This window comes from Triturus cristatus, chromosome 3_2 (assembly GCF_964204655.1).
Source record: "Triturus cristatus chromosome 3_2, aTriCri1.1, whole genome shotgun sequence".
NCBI lineage: Eukaryota > Metazoa > Chordata > Amphibia > Caudata > Salamandridae > Triturus > Triturus cristatus.
In genome coordinates, this window is record NC_140584.1 from 1,121,983,902 (window position 1) to 1,122,009,016 (window position 25,115).

The window sequence follows — 25,115 nt, forward strand, 5'->3', positions numbered from 1 at the left end:
CATCAATGATGACGATTTTCGTGTAAATTATGGTGTCTAGGCGTATTCATAAAGCAGACTTATTGATTCATCCAAGATTTCCAGTAGTTTCATTAAAAAGATTAGTATTAGGGCTAGGATGGAACTGCTGTTTAGTAGCTCGGAATATGTATATCGGTGTGATTTTTGTTTGAAATACTTGGAAACAAATATTGTCTGTAAAGAGTTGATGCTTCCTACTTTGGAACTGTGATTGAGATGCCGAAGTTTTATGAACATGATTTGGGTGTTCTGGTGAAATGCCGGATGGATTTGATTGATGGTGACATTAGTTTATATTTATTTGATAGAAGGGTATTTATATTCATTTTAATTTTAGAAAACGAGAGCATCCTTGGTCTGCCAGTCTCAGCACGATATGGATATGTGGAACCTTCCATAGACTGGCTACTGGTGGGTTCACAAGTGCTTTGTAAATTGTAGTGCCCTAGAGAGAATCACTGCAGTGTTAATGTACTCAGATTGGCACTCTTATTGGTAGTTATGCTGACCATGGTGCCACAGCCAGCTTGAGTGCTCAGACAGCCTACACTTCAATTGGTAAACTGCTTGTAGACCAGCTAAGGACTGTCTGGTCTGTAAAAACACTAGTACAACACTCTTGATAGCACCTGAAAAGTTTGCTCTTGCTTGTTGGGGAGCTGTGAGTAGAGCTTTGCAGACCGGCACTTTAACGTTTGAGTGGATTGTCTAAAAAAAGTTTAGTCTGTGCCAGTACCACCTCTGTTCTGATAACATGTTTTGTGGTCTCAGCTGCTCTTGTGTGCACCAGTTTCTTGGAGGCTTTTGGTCAGGTCTGTCCTCACGGTAAAGTCACAGTAGCCCAAACACTTGCTTTCCCTGAAACCATCCTAATTCTTTTTTTCTTCACACGTTTTTTAGGTCTCGCTGAGACAGCGAAAGCTGTCTCTTTGAGACATTTTGTAAGTGGGCTTTCAAAAGTGCTACCCACATGATGTTGCTGGCCTAGGGCTTGGGTGCACGATGGCGTGCACAGCTGCTCCTCTGCTCCTTGCATTCCCCCCTCCCTTCTCACCCAGCCCTTTGATGCTCTGCTCAATTACTTTCACTTTCACCGCTTTGACCCTTGCATTCCCCCTCCCTTCTCACCCAGCCGTTGGATGCTCTACTCGATTACTTTCACTTTCGCCGCTTTGATGTTTGATCGCAAACGCGATCACTTCCGCTTGGCATAGCCTGTACTTGTTCTCTTTGTCCTCACATATGCTCTTCCCTCTGTGTTTTTCTCTCTTTCCTCACACATGCTATTCCCTCTGTATTTGACTCTCTTCCCTCACATGTACTCTTCCCTCTGCATTTTTTCTCTATGCTCTCACATGTGCTCTTCGCTCTGTATTTTTTTCTCTGCCCTCGCATGTGTTCTTCTCTCTATATTTTTCTCTCTGCTCTCACATGCTCTCTTCCCTCTATGTTTTTATCTCCGGTCTAACATGCGCCCTACCCTCTGTATTTTTCGCTTTGCTCTCACATGAGCTCTTCCCTCTCTATTTTTCTCTCCTCCCTCACATGGACTCCTCCCTCTCTATTTTTCTCTCTGCCCTCACGTTTTTTTCGCTCTGTATTTTTCTCTCTGCCCTCACATACTCTTCCCTGTATGTGTTCCTATTTGCCCTCAAGTGCACTCTTCCCTCTGATCACATGCATACACAACTATGCACACATACAAACACACACATGCAATTAATCATACATATGAACATATACAAACACACACAGACATGCATAAACATATGCATATACATGCACACCAACACACCAACCCCACATACACATATAAATAAGCACGCACACCAACATACTCAAACACATATACATACACTCAAACATGCATACACAGACATAGGTATACACACAAACATATGTGTACACATCCATGAAGACAAATGAACACAATGACAGACCCATACTTGCACACCAACACACACATGCATACACAAACATATACACATACAAACACGCACACATGCATACACACACAGATTTATACATATAGACACATACACTATGCACATACACGCATCTCCCTTACTGTCTCAGGGGAAGAGTCGGTATCAGCTGTCTCCTAGAGGGAGATCTCGCATGAGACAGTAAGACTCAGAAACATGTGCCGGTGGGGAGAGACAGACATGCCTCCCTTTAATTGTGTTGTTGCAAGATGGTGACTATCTTCTGCCACTGGTGCATTCAGATAAGCGGCAGGAAGTTCGTCGGACACATGCACTGGTTTCAATTTCGAGAAAGTGGGGTGAACGTTTCACAGATCGGGAGTGTGTGTCAACACGTGTTTCTCCTTCACGGCAAGGCCAATCAGTACGTTTTGTTTAACCGTGTGGTCATGAATCCTTTAATTGCATAAGTGAACGGGTATGGATGTAAACAAAAATGTAACACTAATACCACATTTTCTGTCACTCTTGTGAACAGGTTTGCTGTGAATGTATGAATGAGAATGGCGTTTTATAATACGTTGCATGGAAAAGGGCCAACATGGTGTATACGTGTTTTTTGGTGTTTTTTAAAATTTATTTTTTATTGCATGGTTATTGTCATGATATACCGGATTGGGATGCTTCATTGCAGATCAGTTGTTTGGCCCGTGGTTATTTACGAGTTTGGAAAGTACGTTTGTATTGTTTCGATTCTTTTTTGTCTCTGCCCTATCTCTTGGCTGCGTCCTTACTCTCTCCCATCTTCTCTCTCCACCTCTTTGCTACATGTTATCTCGTAATGTTTTCATTTTCCCCAACTCTCCTCTTTACTCTCTCTAATTCTTTTTTTGCTCCTTTTCTGTCTCTGTCCCTTCTCTCCTCTTTCTTTCCCCACCTGTCCCTTCTCTAACCCCACTCTTCTTCCTCTGCCCGCCCCCCCATCCCTCTCTCTCGCAGTACTGCAGCATAGGCAGCACCAGGTCTCTGATGCCTTCTCAGTGTTGGCCCTGGGGGTGGAGGAGGTAGTCAGTCCCCCAAGTGAATCCCATTATCAACAGATAGTGAACCTCTATTTACCAACAAGTACGGAGCAGTCTCGGGTGACGGCTGATGCGAACAGTGATCTGCTCTCGGACCCAGCAGGGCCTGTGGGGTGGGGGCGTTACTTTACACTAGGAGAGGAAGTAAAAGTGATATCTTCCCCTCCCCCCCACTCCACCACTGTCTCTCCTCACCCTCCACCTCTCTCTCTCCTCCACTTCTGATTCCCTCCCAACTCGGTCTCTCCTTACCCTCCACCTCGGTCTCTCCTTACCCTCCACCTCGGTCTCTCCTTACCCTCCACCTCGGTCTCTCCTCACCCTCCACCTCGGTCTCTCCTCACCCTCCACCTCCATCTCTCCTCACCCTCCACCTCCGTCTCTCCTCACCCTCCACCTCGGTCTCTCCTTACCCTCCACCTCGGTCTCTCCTTACCCTCCACCTTGGTATCTCCTCACTCTCCACCTCGGTCTCTCCTCACTCTCCACCTCGGTCTCTCCTCACCCTCCACCTCCATCTCTCCTCACCCTCCACCTCCGTCTCTCCTCACCCTCCACCTCGGTCTCTCCTTACCCTCCACCTCGGTCTCTCCTTACCCTCCACCTCGGTCTCTCCTCACCCTCCACCTCGGTCTCTCCTCACTCTCCACCTCGGTCTCTCCTCACCCTCCACCTCCATCTCTCCTCACCCTCCACCTCCGTCTCTCCTCACCCTCCACCTCCGTCTCTCCTCACCCTCCACCTCCGTCTCTCCTCACCCTCCAACTCTGTTTCTCCTCACCCTCCACCTCACCCTCCACATGTCTCTCCTCACCCTCCACCTCACCCTCCTCACCCTCCACGTGTCTCTCCTCACCCTCCACGTCTCTCCTCACCCTCCACATGTCTCTCCTCACCCTCCACATGTGTCTCTCCTCACCCTCCACGTGTCTCTCCTTACCCTCCACACGTCTCTCCTCACCCTCCACACGTGTCTCTCCTCAGCCTCCACACATGTCTCTCCTCACCCTCCACATGTGTCTCTCCTCACCCTCCACACATGTCTCTGCTGACCCTCCACACGTGTCTCTGCTCACCCTCCACATGTGTCTCTGCTCACCCTCCACACGTGTCTCTGCTCACCCTCCACGTGTCTCTCCTCACCCTCCACATGTCTCTCCTCACCCTCCACACGTCTCTCCTCACCCTCCACACGTTTCTCCTCACCCTCCACACGTCTCTCCTCACCCTCCACACGTCTCTCTCCTCACCCTCAACCTCACCCTCCACACGTGTCTCTCCTCACCCTCTGTGTCTCTCCTCACCCTCCGTGTCTCTCCTCACCCTCCACGTGTCTCTCCTCACCCTCCACATGTCTCTCCTCACCCTCCACGTGTCTCTCCTCACCCTCCACGTGTCTCTCCTCACCCTCCATGTCTCTCCTCACCCTCCACATGTCTCTCCTCACCCTCCACGTGTCTCTCCTCACCCTTCACACGTGTCTCTCCTCACACTCCACACGTGTCTCTCCTCACCCTCCACACGTGTCTCTCCTCACCCTCCACGTCTCTCCTCACCCTCCACACGTGTCTCTCCTCACCCTTCACACATGTCTCTCCTCACCCTCCACACGTGTCTCCTCACCCTCCGCCTCACCCTCCACATGTGTCTCCTCCTCACCCTCCACATGTGTCTCCTCCTCACCCTCCACAGGTGTCTCCTCCTCACGCTCCACATGAGTCTCTCCTCACCCTCCACACGTGTCTCTCCTCACCCTCCACGTGTCTCTCCTCACCCTCCACGTGTCTCTGCTGCACACCTCACACTGCTGCATGCCACACACTGCTGCACACCTCACACTGCTGCATGCCCCACACTGCTGCACGCCTCACACTGCTGCACGCCTCACACTGCTGCACGCCTCAAACTGCTGCATGCCGCTGTACGCCACACACTGCTGCACGCCTCACGCTGCTGCACGCCACACACTGCCACACACTGCTGCACGCCGCACACTGCTGCACGCTGCACACTGCTGCACGCCGCACACTGCTGCACGCCGCACACTGCCGCATGCCGCACACTGCTGCACGCCACACACTGCTGCACGCCACACACTGCTGCACACCACACACTGCTACACAAAACATTGCTGCACGCCACACACTGCTGCATGGCACACACTGATGCAACCAGCACACTGCTGCACACCACACACTGCTGCACACTGCTGCATTACTCACTGCTGCATGCAGCACGACACTGCTGCACGCAGCACACTGCTGCACCCAGCACACTGCTGCACGCCGCTGCACGCCACAGTGCTGCATGCCTCACACTGCTACACGGAACACTGCTGCACGCCGCACACTGCTGCATGCAGCACACTGCTGCACACCGCACTCTGCTGCACACCGCTGCATGTCACAGTGCTGCATGCCTCACACTGCTACATGAAACACTGCTGCACGCCGCACACTGCTGCACGCCGCACACTGCTGCACGCCGCACACTGCTGCATGCCGCACACTGCTGCATGCTGCACACTGCTGCATGCCTCACACTGCTGCACGCCGCACACTGCTGCAAGCGGCACACTGCTGCACTCCACACACTGCTTTTATGTGAGTTTATGCTACTGACATTGTAAATGACAATGCCTTTTATGTGTTTTAAAACCAAAACATAAATAAAAGGCATTGTAATTTTACAATGCCAATAGCTCAAACTCTTATAAATGCGAGACCTATTGCATTGCAAATGCTTGTTTAAGAGTGTTGCTATTGTAACCACTGTGTCGGAATCTAGTCATGACCCCTTTTTTACATTCCTCATACTCCGGTTCATAGCTGCAGTTGCGTCTTACTCTGACTAGTTCACCAAAAGGAATGGATTTGGTCTGGTGTGAGGGATGGGCACTGGAGGCATGCAGGAGTGCATTACATGCTGTCTGTTTGCGATATAGTCTGCTGTGAATCTGGTTGTCCCTTTTTTATTTTCGTTATTATCCACCGGCAAGTAGCATCTCTTAGAGATTGGATTTTGGTTACACTTCAAAAGCGCCGCTCTGAGAACAACATCGGCTCAACGTACTCGGTTTCACGCTAAGATTGGTTGTGTATACTCGCCTACCACGCATCGTTTATAAGGTAAGCACGTTGCAGTGATACGTTTATCACCCTGATATTTTATCCGCTTGCTGAAGTTATGTGGACATTTACTCGTGTTTGCAGAAGTAGGCGCATAGCATTTATTATTGTGTCTCAGGTCATGTTGTTCCATTACTTTGATGAGAGATAGTTGTACATCATCATATGTAGACATGTTGTCCTCGTTGTATATAATCTTTGGACCGTTGGAGTATTAGGAGGATATCCTATTAGTAAGGGGGACCTTGTGAATATGAGTCCTTTTTCACTCGAATTTGGGCGCGGATTGTAGATCACGGCATTTCACGCACGAGTTGACATTAGGGGGCCGATTCGGATCCTGGAGAAACCGGGTACGAACCGTCGGACGGAGCATTTTCTCCGTCCGACTCGTACCCGGGAAAAAAACATTACAAATATGCAAATACGATTCCTACGGAAACACTATTTCCGAGCAAATTGTACAAAACACCGACCGACGAAAAAATACATACGAATGTGATCCGGGACAGCGCCGACGTGACGTCCGGACGCATTCAGTCTGCGTTTCACGAACCAGGAAGTACGATCCGTACCGATGTCACCCTGCACGGATTATATTTTCCGGCAGCCAAAAAATGCCGGGAAATCAGGACGACGCGCACAAGGAGCACCTGTACGCGACGGACAGCCATGGACCCGAACCTACGAGTCATCCCGGCCCTCATAGCAGTCCACCTACTCTACAGGAACTGACGCAGACGCCGCAGAAGGTCAGAACAACACCCAGGGGCAAAGGGGGGGGGGAAGGCAGGAAACAGAACCCCCACCCAAGTCACAAATCATACATGCCCTGTACATACCTGACCTCCAGGGCCTGGTCACTTCGAGGGAGTGGGGGCGTGTCCACCAAGGCCTGCGTCCGCCACAACGGAAGTGGATGTTGATGCGAACCGGCAACACAACAATTGTGGTACGTACCGTACCCACGCCTTAAGAGCGTGGGTACGGGTCGTACCAAGCCCACCCCTACGTCACCCCAACACTGGCAGTACGGCCCGTACCCACGTTCTAAAGGCCTGGGTACGGCCCGTACCAGCATTGTTGGGGTGACATAGGGGTATGCGTAGTACGACCCGTACTCACGCTCCTATGGCGTGGGTACGGGCTGTACCTGCCCAGACATTGGAGGGGTGGGTGCCTATCACTCTCAGCAGTGCCCAGACATAGGAGGGGTGGGTGCAGAGTCCCCCCAGCAGTGCCCAGACATAGGAGGTGTGGTTGCCTATCACTCCCAGCAGTGCCCAGACATAGGAGGGGTGGGTGCAGAGTCCTCCCAGCAGTGCCCAGACATAGGAGGGGTGGGTGCAGAGTCCTCCCAGCAGTGCCCAGACATAGGAGGGGTGGGTGCCTATCACTCCCAGCAGTGCCCAGACATAGGAGGGATGGGTGCAGAGTCCTCCCAGCAGTGCCCAGACATAGGAGGGGTGGGTGCCTATCATTCCCAGCAGTGCCCAGACATAGGAGGGGTGGGTGCACAGTCTTCCCAGCAGTGCCCAGACATAGGAGGGGTGGGTGCCTATCACTCCCAGCAGTGCCCAGACATAGGAGGGGTGGGTGCAGAGTGCTCCCAGAATTGCCCAGACATAGGAGGGGTGGGTGCCTATCACTCCCAGCAGTGCCCAGACATAGGAGGGGTGGGTGCAGAGTCCTCCCAGCAGTGCCCAGACATAGGAGGGGTGGGTGCCTATCACTCCCAGCAGTGCCCAGACATAGGAGGGGTGGATGCCTATCACTCCCAGCAGTGCCCAGACATAGGAGGGGTGGGTGCAGAGTCCCCCCAGCAGTGCCCAGACATAGGAGGGCTGGGTGCCTATCACTCCCAGCAGTGCCCAGACATAGGAGGGGTGGGTGCAGAGTCCTCCCAGCAGTGCCCAGACATAGGAGGGGTGGGTGCAGAGTCCTCCCAGCAGTGCCCAGACATAGGAGGGGTGGGTGCCTATCACTCCCAGCAGTGCCCAGACATAGGAGGGGTGGGTGCAGTGTCCTCCCAGCAGTGCCCAGACATAGGAGGGGTGGGTGTCTATCACCCCCAGCAGTGCCCAGACATAGGAGGGGTGGGTGCCTATCACTCCCAGCAGTGCCCATGGAAAGAAAAAGGTGGAGTACACACAGTTACAATGCCCACAATTGTCTGACAGGTGCTCAAAGACCCTGCAGAACACGTAACACATGTGTGCGAGGCTCGGAGTACACACATGCATAGTGCGTAAAAGGTAACATGTTCACATGAAGTCATGTCAATATACTCCATACACAAGTACAGTGACCACCAAGGATGCCACTAATGATGCAGGTGGAGACATTGGCCAGCATGCATGGGCAAAGTTGAACGGATCCATCACATACAAAGGAAAGTAGACACAGCTCAGCACAACATTTTGGAAACACCCTGCAGGGAAGATGTCAGGGTCCACAGAGAAAGGAACACACCTTGGGACAATGTCACCATGCAGTAAGAGCTTACATGACCAAAGATTATTTGCAAATACCTTGTGATGGCACACAGATACCAGGGTCCACCCCATGAGCAGCACAACACTACATTTCCCAGACACCTAACACATTATCACCACCCCATATCATGGAGCATGACCACCAACAGCAATACCTGAAAAGCAGTAGTGTTCAGAGGAAAAAAAACATTGCTTTATTCAGCATGAAAACAATTTTGGTTTTAAAAGTTCAATATGTACAAGGACCATAGGGCAGTCCATAGTTCAATTCCTGGTGGGGGACACATTGGGACGCGTGTCCCCTAGCTTGCCTGCACAGTTCATACTTCCTTTTCTTCCACAGGGGGGGCATCATGTGGGGGGAAGGACCAGGCACCGCAGGGACAGGAGGGGCAAGGGTAGGCATTGTGGGTGCAGGGACGGAGGACTCCACCACAGGGGGTGGGGCAGCACCAAAGGTGGTGGTGAGAATGGCGCTGCACACGGTTGCAAGGTCCCCCAGTGTCTCCCCTGCACCCGAAGGAACCACAGGGGAGGGGGTCGGAGGGATGGGTCGCAGCACCACTGCGGGAGGGTGTGGACAGGGGGCGGTACTCAACTCCCCTGCCGGTGTCCTGCCTCCCCCACTTGCGGGGTGGTGCCACACTGGGGCTGATGGACAGACTGGGCAGGACTGACCCTGTGTCCGACACTTGGACAGGAGAGCTGAGGGGAGTGGATTTGGAGGGAGTGGGTTGTGAGGAATGTGGACTCCCACTGTGGCTGCGTGTCTTCCGTTTGCCCCCCGACCCAGTGGGTGTGCCTACTTCACCCTGTGCGTGCGTGATGTGAGGTGTGCGCTTTGGCTTCCCTGGTGGTGTGCTGCCTGTGTCTGGTGGGGTGCGTGCGTGTGAACGTCTGGGTGTGCTTTGGACAGGCATGGGAGTGGGAAGCGTGGATGGTGCAGGGATAGGGGGGGACGAAGCGCTGCAGGAGACCCACTGCTGCAGTCAGTGTCGAGTCAATGGACCTCAACAACATGCGTTGGTCAGACATCGCAGCTGACATGCCCTCCATGTACGACTCCATCTGTGTGAGTACTCGGGTATGGCCATGGAGGACATTAAGCATCGATGTCTGACCAACCTGCAACTGGCGCAGAATGTCCACAGACTCGGCATTCATGACAGCAGTGGAGACAGGGGCAGGGGGTGCGGTGCCTGGCAAGAAGGAGACATGTGGTGGCCTAGCACGGCTGGAAGGGACCCGAGCAAGTGGGAGGCCGGTGGTGGGAATGGAGGGGGCGGCAATAGATGGAGTGCTGCTTTCAGCTGTGGGAGCAGCCTCTGCCCCCTCGGAGAGCTCAGCCTCGGACCCGTCAGCGTCATAGTCAGTGGTGGGACTGGACAGTTCCTCCGCCTCACTCCCCTCGGCCTCCGTGCCACTCGCTGCGCCAGACTGGACAGCACTGCTGGCACTGGTGCTCGATCCCTCCTCAAGGTCCGTGCCAGTGTCTCCCTCGTTGTCCCCCGACGATGCTGTGGGCAAGGTGAAGAGACAGGAAATAATCAGACACCTGTATACATATGTCACATGATTCAAATCTACATAGGTCACAGTGCATAGCATGAAAAGCAACATGAGTAACATCTACAATACAAGGCACATATGTAGGCCCTGCAACACACAGTTGGTTGACCCACCATGCCACTGTGAAACAATGGAGAGCATGACACAACAGCAAATAACTTGATATCAAATTAGACAGAGGAGCCAGGCTCTGGGGACACTCGAGCACAGCGTCTGCACCACACACTGGTGCCAAAAACGGGATGAGCAGGAACCATGTGTTTTAACGTTTGGCACATGCTGCTTAGCAAATACATTAAACCATGCCCAACATGACTAGGTCACTGCACGTTGAGTGTATGTCCAGACAAACATCACACACAGGCCAGACCTGGCAAGGAGACATAAGGTTTGGACATGTAGGCCTTGCCCGCAACCCCCCCCTACCTGAGGCAATGTGATTGAGACAGAGGAAGTACTTACACCTCTTACTCGGGGATAAAAAACATGCCCTGCAAGAAATCCCGATTGTACACAAACTACCCCTCGTGGGCCTGTTCACATATATCATTGACAAACAACCATCATCAGATAGTTGTACCAAGACACACAGGCACTGGCCACTGTGAGTATGCACAAGCAAAATTAGGTCACCCTGTACAGTGGACACATGTAGCACACTTAACGTAAAGACAAATTAGTCCAGGGTACAATGCCACAGAGCCCAACCTATGGTGCAGACACAGAGAATGTCCACATTGTTGGATGACACACATGATACCTTGGAAAAGGTGCCCCAGGGGACGCTAGTGGCCACACTCCTCCATGGTCCTGGATGTATATGACTGCAACTGAAGCAACCGTCCCTGCACTATGCATATCTCCCACTCATGCACATCATGTCAGAGGGCACAACATTGGACATGCATGCTGTAAGGCAGTACACTTTTAAGATACACTCCTATGTCGGTACTCAGCATCAGTGCCAACTAACATGGACCCCACAATGACTGAACTGGACAGGGCACAGGCAAGGTCCCAAAACCTGTTACACACCACCCCCACACATGATGCTGCAAGCAATGGGCACGTGGATAAACTGGCAGCCTAGATAACCTTGTGCAAGAGTGACTACACACAGACCAGGGAACACATGTCAAGGAGGGGAAGGGAGGAAGAACAGCACCGGTTTACTTTTGGGAACAGGATCTGCACTGCACATTTAAACCCTGGCAGTGTATCCATGCAACTGCGCACTTCCAAAAGCTGGTGACACACAACACAACCACATGTACCTACTTCCTTCCTGCTGCTGCTTCTCCTGTAAGCGCCTATCCAAGTCAGGGAAGACCACCGCCAGCACACGCTTATGGATGTGGGTCAGCCTCCGGCGCCCACGGTTCTTGTGGCTCTCTGGTGAGTCCCCCAGCAGGACCCATGCGATCCTCCTCATCCAGCACCGGATATCCTGCCAGCGTTTCCTCACCTGGGCCAGGCGGCGCTTCCGACCCTCCGCCTTCCTCACGGCACTAACGGCTTGCTTCCATATCTCCCCCTTGGCATAGACGCCTACCTGTGAGGATGCAAAAGTGAGAATACTTTAATACACCTGATAAATGTCACAGAGACACACATAATAACAAGTTTGCTGGTTTGAACAGGGCATAATATGCAGCCAACTCATTGCACCTTTGTCATATGGACATTATCCTCTGGGGAAGGGCAAATGCAGTACGTGGCATTGAAAGTACACAGGTGGCATGAGGGGTACGACACAATCTATGATCAAGGCTCACACTGTGCATCACAAGCTACACCAGTATTATGTACAGCACCTCAAAGCAGTCACATGCCCCAGGCCACTGACGCAACCTCAGCAGAGTACACAGACACACACAGGCACAGGACAATCACCTGCCATTGGCAACTGCGGGTACAAACCTCACTCTGCACATGTGCCACTAGACTGGGGGGTGTCACAGGTGTGGGGCTGGCTCAGCACGGCAGACACACAGCACTGCTCCCTGCTAACATCAGATGGGTAGGGTTTATGCATCCCTCATGCAGCTGGTGTGCAACACTCCACATATACACTCACCCACATGCCAGGGGACCTACACACACACCATTGTCCAGGGGACAAACACATCATTTGGACACTCTCACCACAGGTACACTACAGTCACACACATCTGTGGGTACAGTCACCTGTCACACTGGGGGGACCACAGAATCACATCAGGACTGTAGAAACAACATCCCCAAGAGGATTAGCCAGGCTGAATGTGGCATGCACCATGCAGTGATTGTCACAGTAAACACTATGCAAGTGAGGAGTGCAGACATGCAATACAGCATGCTCTGCATGGGAGACATGAGGCATTCCCCCCCCTGGGACCCACTCTAAATAACAGTGCATGTCAGTCACACCTGGACACAGTGCCAGAAGTCACAGTCACTAAAAAGGGGCACAGTCTAAGCTAGTGGACTCAGCACTCACCTGCTCCCCTGGTCGACCATACAGCATGGTGTACTGTGGGAGGATCACATCCACCAATGCCATATTCTCCTCCATGGTGAATGGCTGGGCCCTCTCCACAGAACTGGACATGGTGCCAGAGGAATCACGAGCAGCAGCAGTGTTGTGGAATGAAAGGTTGTGCAGGCAAGTGCTCTCTCATGGGTCCTGGCTGCCTTATATCTGCCTTGCTGGCCTGTTTCATTTACAGGAGTACAGAGTGATTGGTCAGTCACATTAGCATCCTACTTTTCCTCCAATCCCTTTAAACCTACCCCAGTGAGTGCCTTTGCATGGTTTAAAAATTGAACATGATGTCAAGTCAACAACCACTTTGCAACAAAGTATATTGTCTCCAACCGACTTTTGCTGGCCACCTGATGCAAAATTTTAAACTTGACACTGGGTCTCCATGACAACCAGCATGCATTTAGGCCCTTAGACTTGTCCCTCATGTGTCCCCAATGTAATTTCATGATTCACACACAGGTACGGTGCGTTCCACGGCCCTAGGGCACCACTATTCCAGTGATACGGACCGTACACGTGTGTGTACTTTCCCTATCACTATGGGACTGCTGCCGTAGGCGTACGCCATGGTGATACGGACCGTACACGCGTGTGTAGGGACCGTATTACTATGGCGCACGCATACGCGATCACTCCCATAGTTATAGGGACCGTACACACGCGTGTACGGTCCGTATTACAATGGCGTACGCATACGCCAGCACTCCCATAGTGATAGGGACCCTACACACGCCCTCAGAGCATATGTACGGTGCGTTTCACACCTGACAGTGGTGACAGGCGGCACACAGAAAGGAATTGAGCTGTCATACTTTGCCAAGGCTGCACATCAAGGCATTGTCTGTGCAGTACTACATGTGTGGGGCATAGGTGTGTCAGGCTGTGATATGGCACATAACTCCTGAGGTGTGAAGCCAATAGATGTGTGATGAGCTGTGTACACATGTCATGTGTGATGGTGCACAATGTGCCACACATCCCCTTCGCTCCTTTGACATGTGTGCATGTAGTACAGACTTGTTGAGCGATGCGTCACTGGCATGGCACAGTCACCAACACCCGCAACTGTCCCCTGATGCCAGGTCCATGGATAATTACACCTGACATGTGACTACCCGCGTTGCACGATGTGACTATGTCATGTGTGTGACATGTGTTCCCATAAGCTTGCTGTTGGTGTTCCGTCAAATGCATCTGTAGTTGCTGCAACCAACAGGTGTCTGTGTGTAGATGGGCATGGCACACTATTACGCACACCAGGCCACATGTGGAATACGACGTGACATGTGTATGTATGCATCGAACACGGACTTGCGAGACAAGGACATATCTGCGTAGTCTCAATGTATGTGTGATCAGTCTTGACATGTACCCCTTCATGGCAAGGTGTGTGGTCTGTCCTTTTTCTATTACATGTGACCTGTGCCTCTAGTGTTCCGCAACCTGTCTGTATGATACACATCCTTCTTCTGCACATATGTGGATGTCTGTGACTCCTGTAATGCGTCTGCCTGTTCACTTACACTGGCCCACAGCTAGTTTCATGGCATGGCATGTGGAGGTTCAGAATCCATGTATGTAGCTGGCTCTTGGTAGGAGTGTCACCTGCCTGGCATTCGTGTCCAGGGCATATTGCACAGACCTGACTCTGTATGTACCATATGTGTATTGCCTGTTGAACATGTGCTCAGTACATTGACATTGTTGTTGTACTGTACTCACTCTTCGTTGTCCCTTCCAAATTACTGCAAGGCTCCGCCTCTCCCCCGACCAATTCCGGACTTGGCTGACCTGAGGGAACATGACTGTATATGCTGCTTCCGCTTCCCCCGACCGTTGATTGAGAACTTGACGGCAAGGCTGGCACCACACCTCCAACCGCTGCACAGGTATCCTACTGCACTGACACCCAAGATGAAGGTGATGGCAGCCCTACATTTCTTTGCCACGGGTACCTTTCAATATATCATTGCTCATGTTGGTGGCATGTCCCAAACCATGTTCAGCCGTGTTCTGCATGATTTTGTAGAGGCCATGTTGCTTCACCTGGATGAGTTCATCAAGTTCCCAACTCCTGAGCAGTTGACAGGTGTCAAGGGTGAGTTCTATGCCCTGGGAGGGATGCCCCATGTCATTGGGTTCATAGATGGAACACATGTGGCTTTGGTACCACCACAGACACAGGAGGTAGCGTATAGGAACCACAAGCATTACCACTCCATTAATGCCCTTGTGGTGTGTCTTGACAACATGGTGATTTCCCATATTGGTGCTCGTTTTCCAGGATCAGCACACAATGCCTACATCATGAGGCGTAGTAGGGTGCCTGAAATGATGCTACAGCTGCGCAACGAACGAGCATGTATTGTTGGTGGGTATACTCTGTCAGTCCTGTATTTAGCGTCATCTTCCTGTCTTACTGCTTCTCCTGACCCACTTTTGTCCATGATGTTTCCATGTAGGGGACGCTGGCTATCCCAACATGCCATGGCTGATCACGCCTCTCCGCAACCCCAGCACGGCTGCCGAGCACCACTACAACAACGCCCATGGGCGGACCAGGCGAGTGATAGAGAGGACGTTTGGCCTCCTGAAGAGCCGATTCCGTTGCCTACACAAAACCAGCGGCGCACTCCCATATGCACCAGTGAAGGTCTGCAAAATCTTCCTTGTGTGCTGCATGCTGCACAACATGGCAGTGGAGAAAGCTGTGCCACTCATCCTGGATCCGGATGAGCAGGACCATCCACCCGTGGAGGATGAAGGGCTTGGTGATGAGGCAAGTGATGTGGAGGAGGAGGAGGCGGAAGAGGACATCCGGAGTCGGCTCATATGCAACTTCTTTGCTTAGTGGTGAGTTCCAGTGTCTGAGTGTGCACGCATTGGGCCTTGTGTGGCATGTGTTGCAATGTGTGTGTCCATCTGCATGTATGCCAAGTGAGTCAGAGGTGTGTTTGGATGTGTCACTCGAGTGATGGTGCAATAGAAGAATGTTTTTCATGAGTCATCATTGTCACCTAGCATGTTGACAACCGTATATGTGTTGAGTACATGCGCATGCATGCGGATGTGCGCCTTTTGGCTGACTTCTTGTGTGTCTCTCATCCCCAGGTATTTGCGCATGCTGTCTGCTGGTGGCATTGTTGTGGTCCTGCTATTCCTCATGAACACAGCAACGTGTGCTGAATCAGCGTAACATGCACGGACAAGTTTGAAAATCTCCTCAGGGTAAGGGATGCAGCACGTCTTTTTGGGTGTGGTATTTGTTTTGAATGTGTGTGCACTGCTCCTGTTCATGTTTGGTTACTTTGCAGACATGTAGAATCACCATGGGGCACATGACATGGAGCCGGATTCACCTGAATTGATGGTCAGACTTGGTGACAGTAACCTGTAATGGGATAGTGGATTGTGATGAAGGCATCAATGGGTGTAACACTGCCCTCGGAAACATACGGGTTGCACCGGGTTGACATGTTGTGGGACTTCCCCATTAGAGGCTCAATGGTTTATAGCAGCCTCTCCGTGAGCAGCAGGGCGTGTTTAGCTGTAACCCGTCACTTGTGTGCCAGTCCTATGGATTTGCAGCATCTGTGGTGCAAAGGGGGGTGCCAGTGTCGGTCCCACATGTTCATCCACATGACCTGTGTATGTGTTAACAGAGATGCATTTGCATTCCGACACACATGACTAATAAAGGTGTCCCTCTGCCTCCAAGGTGCCTCATCTCTGTCAATGCTGGTCTGTTGCCAGTGTGCATGCGGCATGTCTGGCACAGTTATCAGAGATAGTGCCTATGAGTCTATGTGTAGAGTAGCAAGATGCAAGTTGTTTTATCAGGGATTACAATCTGTATTGTGCATGATGTACATGGCTGTGTAGGTATTGTGGCATGTCAGTCTCCACGATGGCCACTGTGCTGCATGTGCATCCATTGTGTGTGTGTGTGTGCCATGTCGAACCAGACATTCCTTCCTTAACATACACCTTTTGCATTGTTCCTTCCTGACATCCTTGTCTTTGTGTGCAACTTGTGCCATTGTTTTCTTCACATGGCGCATGCTGCTGCAGACCCTGCAGCAAGGGCACACAGTGTCCACACACACGAGCTGGTGTTCATCATGGATTGCTTGCTCACTTGTGCTATGCTGATCAGCAGCATCTGTGCCTCATGATGCAGCACACTCTGCATTATGCACAAGATCCCCAGTTCCATCCACCTCAAGGCAAGATAGACCATCCCCCAGGTCAACTACAACATCCGTGTCTAATCCTACCATGCACTCTGCGGACATGTACGTTACAACTCCCATGATACTTGTCCACATCCAGGGTGCATCTGCACAGCTCCTCTTCTACATCCGGCGACCAAGCCACATCAACGTCCAACAGAGATGGGGGGAATGGATCACTGCCAGCTGCAGGATGACCTTCTCAATCCACGCACACAGTCAGGATGCAGCCCACGACCACAACACAACATTGTGGCACTGTCATCCAAGACCCCATTGTGCCATCTCCATGCATCCACCCTTGGCCTGGCCACCATTCTCCACATCCATCTGACTCAAGCATGCAGGACATGGTTCTGCCAGCTGTCTACACATACCTGGGAGTATCACCCCATGACACTCCACATGATCCCTGACCTCTGCGCAAGACTGTTGTTCTTCTCAATAGGTCTGTTGGCACAGTTTTGCGGGCACCCCCTCAGTTGGTTGGGCCCATCACGGGTGAGTATGGTGCTCCAGGTCTGTATTGGATGATACATTGTGACCCATGTGTGTCCTGTGCCAGACTCAGACCCCAGGGTATGGATGGTTGGAGTTATTTAACAACTCAGGCATGGTTAGACTTTACGACACACACATGTAATGGAAAAATGCAAAATGGCGGCATCATCTCGTGATTGTGATGAATTTTATTTGTGGTGGGGTACGTGTTGGGGGGGATGACAAGAGGTGCTTTCCGGGTGTGTAGAATCCAAAGTTCACTGGGGGAGTTGGTATCCTTGCCATTGGAAATCATCAGAGTCCATGCCACAGTCTTTGTCAACATTGGTCAGACAGTGACCAGCAAGTCCCTGTGGCAGAGAATGTCATTTGATGATGTGCTGCTGTTGGGCCAGAGGGCCAGGTGCCAGGCCAGGTGACCTGGGAGATGGTGATGTTCCGCTGACTCTCACGGTCTTTTGCGTGGACGACCCACCTTCCTGCGGGGACCCTCAGAAGCAGGCTGTGACGATGCTTGTGATGCTCCGTCGGATGAATCCTCCTCCTCCTGATCCCTCCCTGTGGCTGGTGGTGATCTTCACCTGGTGGCACAGGGAGGGTTGTCCATGTTGTCGGCAATCCGACGGAGTGAACGGTTCATGTCCGTGTGCACCGCCAGGAGCTCAGCCAGTCTTGCCTCCATCCATCCTTGGTGTCGCTGTTAACTGGCATATTGCTCGGCCTGCATGTTCTTTAACTCGTTGAGGGCCTCCACTACCTGGCTGATGCCCCTGGTGTCACGCCGGTATGTGTCGAGGATGTTGCTGACGTGTGACATTACCGGTTCCTGAGCTAACTGGTCAGGTTCGCGCCTCCGCCGTCCTCCACTCCCACCACCCCTGCCCACTTGCGCCTGGCCTGCCGTTGTGCGCACATCGGGTCTCCGGGACCCCTGTGGGATGGCATTTGCGGTGTCGCCTGCCTCCTGGGTGCCCGGAGTACCTTGTCCCTCCTGGTCAGACTGGCTGCGTTGTTGTGTGCGCTCAGGGCTCCTGGCTGTATCAGGAATGGGGGTGGTGGTTGGCACAGTTGTACCTGACGCAGGTGCTGCAGGTGGTTGGGCACCAGAGGGGCCAGGTTGGTCGGGGTCATCCACGGAGTGGTGAGAGTCGTCGCTGCCGGAGGGATCCTCTTCACACGGAGCCTGGTCATGTGAGTCTTCCCCCCAGTGTTGGGGGGAGATCGACGACGTTGACCTGTGTGTGGGAGAGACAATGTTAATTGTGTTACATGCGACATCCATGTTTCATTCATATTACAGTTGGCACAGTTCCTCTGGGTAGTTGGATATGTCTAGCATTCCTCTCACAGTGCACTTGTGCATGGGTATGTCCCTTGGCCACAGCTTTCGACACTTTACCTATGTGTGACACACTCTTAGTTGATGCATATTTTAGGAACGCAGTAAGCAGTGTAGTGAGCGGGCGTAGCAAGCCATGCAGAGCCGCCTTACGTGTTGCACTGTACGTGGGCAAATGTTGTTTTTTCCATACCATTAGAGAATGCAGGTAGGTAACTTATGCATTTGTGACTGGGTTCTAACAAACACAGTGAGTGGGTATACTGGGTGTAAGGTTAGGTTTGTGCCTGCAGCACGGATCTACTCGTGCACAGATTGACACATGGCCCAGTGTTTAGCAAAGGAAAAAGGGGGTGTTAACGCACTGCCAAACCTTGTCTACATGCACACAGTCCACCGGCTGACGAGCGGACATGGCCACACCACCCAAGGGTGATTTGGTCTCCCTCTGTCTCCATTTCTCCCTCCCTCTGTCACCCTCCTCCCTCTGTCTGTCTCCCTCTGTCACCCTCTGTCTCCCTCCCTCTCTCTCCCCCCCTCCCTCCCTCTGTCTGTCACCCTCTGTCACCTCAGCCCAGCTTCCTGGGCACACACAGTTTGCAGGTCTTTCAAAGGCCATTGGCTTGTTCATGTGGCTTTGTTTCTACTCTCCAGGCACCCATTGGGTGGAGTGTCAGAGTCTGCACTGCTGCTGTGGCGGTGTGTGCTGACACTCTTTCACAGTGATGCCTCTTCATTAGCTGCTGTTATGTGCAAATTGTGCCTTCATACCCATGTCATCCTGCAACGCGGCTACCATTTGCAGGCAACACAGTACTGTGTGGGGACACACTGTTTGTATAGCTCTGCCCTAGGCCATATGGACTGAGGGCATTGTTGTCTGCTTCTGAGTTGCACAATGTTAATTTTGAGGCCCACCCTCCCGGCATCCGGGACATCCTGTCTTGTGTTGGTGTTTTGTGTGACCTGTGACTTGGCATGGCCTTGCCTGGTGCATGGGGCATGGAGGCGCTAGTGGCATGTGTGTGGTTTTGGAGTGTGGTTGTGTCCGGTGATGGCTTTGTGGTGGTTGCGTGCATGATTGCGATTTTGGTTGTGGATGGTGTTCCCCCCTTGTGAGGTGAGTTGTTTGTGTACTCACCAGGCTCTCGGACTCCTTCTACTCCGTGTACTCCCACCGGCGGCAGCGTGGCCATCACCTTCTCCTCCCAGGGTTGGTAGTGTACCGGTCTGCGGGGCGGCCCTCCTCCAGTGATGTTCCCCTGGTTATGATCATCCGTCATTTTGCGGCGGACTGTCCTCCGCAGATCGTATCACCTGGGTTGGCATTCATGCCTGGTCCTTCTGGTGTCCCCAACAGCATTCACACGATCAACAATCCTCTGCCACATGGCAGATTTTTCAGATATGCTGGTCTGTCTGACCAATGTTCCAAAGAGCCGTGGCTCGACTCTGATGATTTCGTCGACAAGGATCTCCAGCTCATCCTTCGTGAACTTTGGATTCTTGTTAGTGGGCATGGTGTGGGGTGTGGGTGTGGATGGTTGTGGGTGTGTGAGTGCGGTTGTGAAGGTTTGTGTGAATGTGATGAGGGGGTGTTTGTGATGGTGGTTGTGTGAAGGAGTGTAAGTGTAAGGTGTATTGATGGTTGAAGTACGGTGCAGTGCGTTGTCTCTGGGGTCTGGCAGTAGTGGATCTGTTGCAAAGGCTCATGGTTTGTGTGTGTTGGGCCTTTTTATTGGTCCATTTGTGGGTGTGGCTGTGTTTGAACTTTGGGTGGGTGTGTTATAAGGAGTGGTTGTGTTTTGGGCCTCTGTTTAGCTGTTTGGCAGTTGCAGGTCAGTGTATGGGATGTATTTGGGCTTGTTGGACATGTTTAGTGGTGTAGTGCGATTCGAATTGACTCTCCTTGTGTTGTTTCACTTTGTCCTGGTTCAGTACGAGTGTTTTTGGCGTCTGTAAGGTGCGTACATCGGCCATGTTGTTGTACAGTGCTGACCTTTGCTATGGCTTAGTACGACTCGTACATGCGTGATGTTGGGTGAGGGTGCTGGTGTAGGGGCCTGGGGTAGGGTGCGTACAGACACGGGTGGGGGTACGCTCCATACATACACAGGTGGGGGTATGCTCTGTACATACATGGGTGGGGGTACGCTCCGTACATACACGGGTGTGGGTACGCTCCGTACATACATGGGTGGGAGTACGCTCCGTACATACACGGGTGGGGGTATGCTCCGTACATATGGGGGTGGGGGTACGCTCAATACATACACGGGTGGAGGTACGCTCCGTACATACACGGGTTGGGGTACGCTCCATACATACACGGGTGGGAGTACGCTCCGTACATACACGGGTGGGGGTACGCTCCGTACATACTGTGGTGGGGGTACGCTCCGTACATACACGGGTGGGGATACGCGCCGTACATACACAGGTGGTGGTACGCTCCGTACATACACGGGAGGGGGTACACTCTGTACATACACGGGTGGGGGTATGCTCCGTACATACAGGGGTTGGGGTACGCTCCGTATATACATGGGTGGGGGTACGCTCCATACATACACGGGTGGGGGTACGCTCCGTACATACGGGGTGGGGGTATGCTTTGTACATACACGGGTGGGGGTACGCTCCGTACATACGGGGGCTGGGGGGGTGTTCGGCACGTACATACGGGGGCTGGGGGGGTGTTCGGCGCGTACATACGAGGGCTGGGGGGGTGTTCATTGCGTACATACGGGGGCTGGGGGTGTTCGGAGCATACATACGGGGGCTGGGGGGGTGTTCGGAGCGTACATACGGGGGCTGGGGGGTGTTCGGTGCGTACATACCGGGGCTGGGGGAGTGTTCGGTGCGTATGCTGGCACATTTCGGTCCGTATGGTGTTTTTTCCATACGGTTGTACAATCGGACGGACGGGACGGATCGTACTTGCGCGCTCGGACTCCAGTTTTCCGATTCGTACGTAAAATCATCCGGGGACGTGTTAGACACATTTTTTGACCCGAGGACGTGTGGGGGAATTTTCCCAATGCGATTCGTATGGACTTTTTCCCATACGAATCGTACTTGGCAGTTAGTATGCTGCTTGTACGATTCGTACGGAAAAAACTCCAGATACGATTCGTACGGGGAATATTTTTAACGGATCGGAATCGGCACCTAGAGGCTGTCTTCATACATTCCCTCAGTACAATATTTCCTTATGCATATTGCTTTTTCCAGACCCACTTGGAGCTCCTTGTGCAATTTCTTAGTCGTGTACGCTTATGTGATTTTAGCATTTAGCACATAATATTTGAGGTGTTACTTACCCTTTCACTGTGGTATCTGCTGTTTGTCAATGCACTTATTTGGATCATACTTGGAGTTTTGGCCTTCGAAAACATTAGTCTTGGAGAATGATAACTGCACATTCTATCCTGGATTTACTTAGATATAATTGCAGGTTATGGAACAGTCACATTTGTTACAGTTTTGAGTGTGCTTTTTAAGTCACCTCTGATTGGCTTTTTAATTTCGTTGTCAAACGCTTACGATCTACATCACGCACTAGTGATTTAGCCTGGTTTTTTCTTTCCCAGATGGTTAAACTGCGTTACTCATGTTATCCGGACCATCAGAACACTACTGAACACAAATTGAGCAGATTTTTTATCCCTCGTGGGACGGAATTACAACCACGATTTATGTAGGTACCTGATACGTTTGTTTAGGCACCATGTCACTGAGTTTATTGCTCATCGTCCTCTTTATTCGTTTTCTGATAGAGTTTTTATATTTATATTCACAGAATCTTCTTTCAGAAAGGACGGAGGTATATATTTATATCCTTCTAACTCTGCAATGATAATATGGGACACACATAGGTGCCGATTCCGATCCTGTATTTTTTTTCCCTGACGACTCATATCCATATTTTTTTATGTACGAATCGTACAAGTCCCGTACGACCGGTGAAGTACGATTTGTATGTAAAAAATACATACGAGTCGTATAACTGAAGTCACGAGCGAACAAGTCCAATCCGTACCGGCGTTCTGAATACTGAAGCGTACGGAGAATGTCCCGTATGACTCATATTCCAGGTAGGCTTGGGCCCGGGGTACGAGCTGTACTCCACCCAACTCCGCATGTCCGGCCCATACCCCCCCAACCCCCGTATGTCCGCTGCGTACTCCCCCCAAACCCGCATGTCCAGCCCGTACCCCCCCACCCCCGCATATCCGCCGCGTACTCCCCTTCCAACCCCGCATGTCCGGCACATACCCCAAGCGTACCCCAACCCTCGCGTATGTACGGCCCATACATACGCGATGGCAGTACGGGCCTTACATGCGCGATGGCAGTATGGGCCGTACTGCCATCGCGTATGTACGGCCCGTACTGCTATCGCGTATGTATGGGCCATACATACGCGAGGATTGGGGTACGTTTGGGGTACAGGCCGGACATGCGGGGTTGGGGGGGGTATGGGCCGGACATGCGGGGATGGGGGGGAGTACGCAGCGGACATGCGGGGTTGGGGGGGGACGTCACGTACCGGACCCCCTTTTCATCGTGCATCGCAGCATACTTGGCTTTCCCGGCAGTTTTTGGCTCATGTAAAAAATGAGCCGTACGGAATGCTGTGGGTACGAATCATACTTGCCGGTCCATACAACGCTGCCTAAATATGTCCGGACGTCGCGTTCGCGCTGTCCCGGATCAGACATGTACGGGTTTTTTCGCCGTACGGTCTTTTGTGCGATTCGTACGGAAACAGGAATTCCGTACGACTCGTACTTGCTAGTTTGTACGGTTTTTTGTCCGGGTACAAGTCGTACGGAGAAAACGCTCCGTATGACGATTCGTACGTTTTTACCAGATCGGAATAGGCATCTTAGTGCACATATGCACAGTGTTTTGAATGATTCTTTTTGCAATCGACACTTCTGCATGCCGGATTTCACAGATATTTTCCTCACCAGCATTATTTAATACTTTGTGGACACTCATAGCTGTTGTGTTTCACCGGGTATGGTGCCTTCCAGTCAACACAGATGCTTTCGGATTGATTACTTATTTTCACTCATACCTATCACTCATCACGTTTGGTCACATTTCTTTCTTTCTTTCGCTTCCGGTATTCTAAATCTCTACTCGGGCATTTTAGTCCCTAATTAGATCCTTTGTGACTCACAATATGGTTTAATTTTATATCTATATATGCTGGCCTCTCAGATCTTTGAATTGTAATTTGTAAAATGTTTTAGACTATGTTTTCCAGATGTTGTAAGGGGATACATTGGTGTATTTGCATTCTATTTACAATCTATGAAATTTACTGTTCTGACGTGTGCTGGGGATTTGTCAAGAGACATGCATTTTTTACATTACAGTGGCTGCTGCTTACAGCACCACCTGCCGCAATGTAAAATATGAGGGATGCGCCCCCCAGTGTGGGGGGCGCATCCTAATTTGAATGGCGGGTGGTCCCTTTTGCCGTTGCGGTGGCGGGTGGACTTTCTCCGCCCGCCATCGTAATAGACTCCTAAGTAATTATACATTTGTATTTATTGGTATTGATATTTAATTTATTGGTAATTAATTATTAATTGGTAAATACTTTTTATTAATTGATTCATTGATAATTATATTAATTGTATACATTGTTTTGGAGCGGGTTGTGGGTTTATAGGGGAATAGGGTGGGAAGTAAATTAATTATGCTAAAGTAATTAATACTCTTTTTTGGTATTGGTAATTAATGTATTGTTTATTAATTATTAATTGGTAATTCATTTGTATTAATTGATTAATTGATAAATATATGAATTGTGTTTATTTAGTTTAGGAGCGGGTTGTGTGTTTATAGGGGAATAGGGTAGGAAGTAATTTATTATAATTCAGTAATTATTTATTAACATTTATTGGTATTGATAAATAATGTATTGTTAATTAATAAATGATTGGTAATTAAATGTTATGAATTATTATTTATTGGCATTGATAATTATTTTATTGTTAATTAATTATTAATTGTTAATTATTTTTTATTAATTGCTTAATTGATAATTATAATTATTGTGTTAAATTGTATGTGGAGTGGGTTTTGTGTTTATTGGGGAATAGGGCAGAAAGTAATTTATTGTTATTAAAGTAATTATTAATTTTCATTTATTGCTATATATAATTAATTAATTGTTAATTTATTAATAAATCATAATTTAATAAAACAATTATTTAATTGATAATTATTTTATTTTTAACCCCTTCGCTATTTAGAACTTTCCCTACTGTTGCACT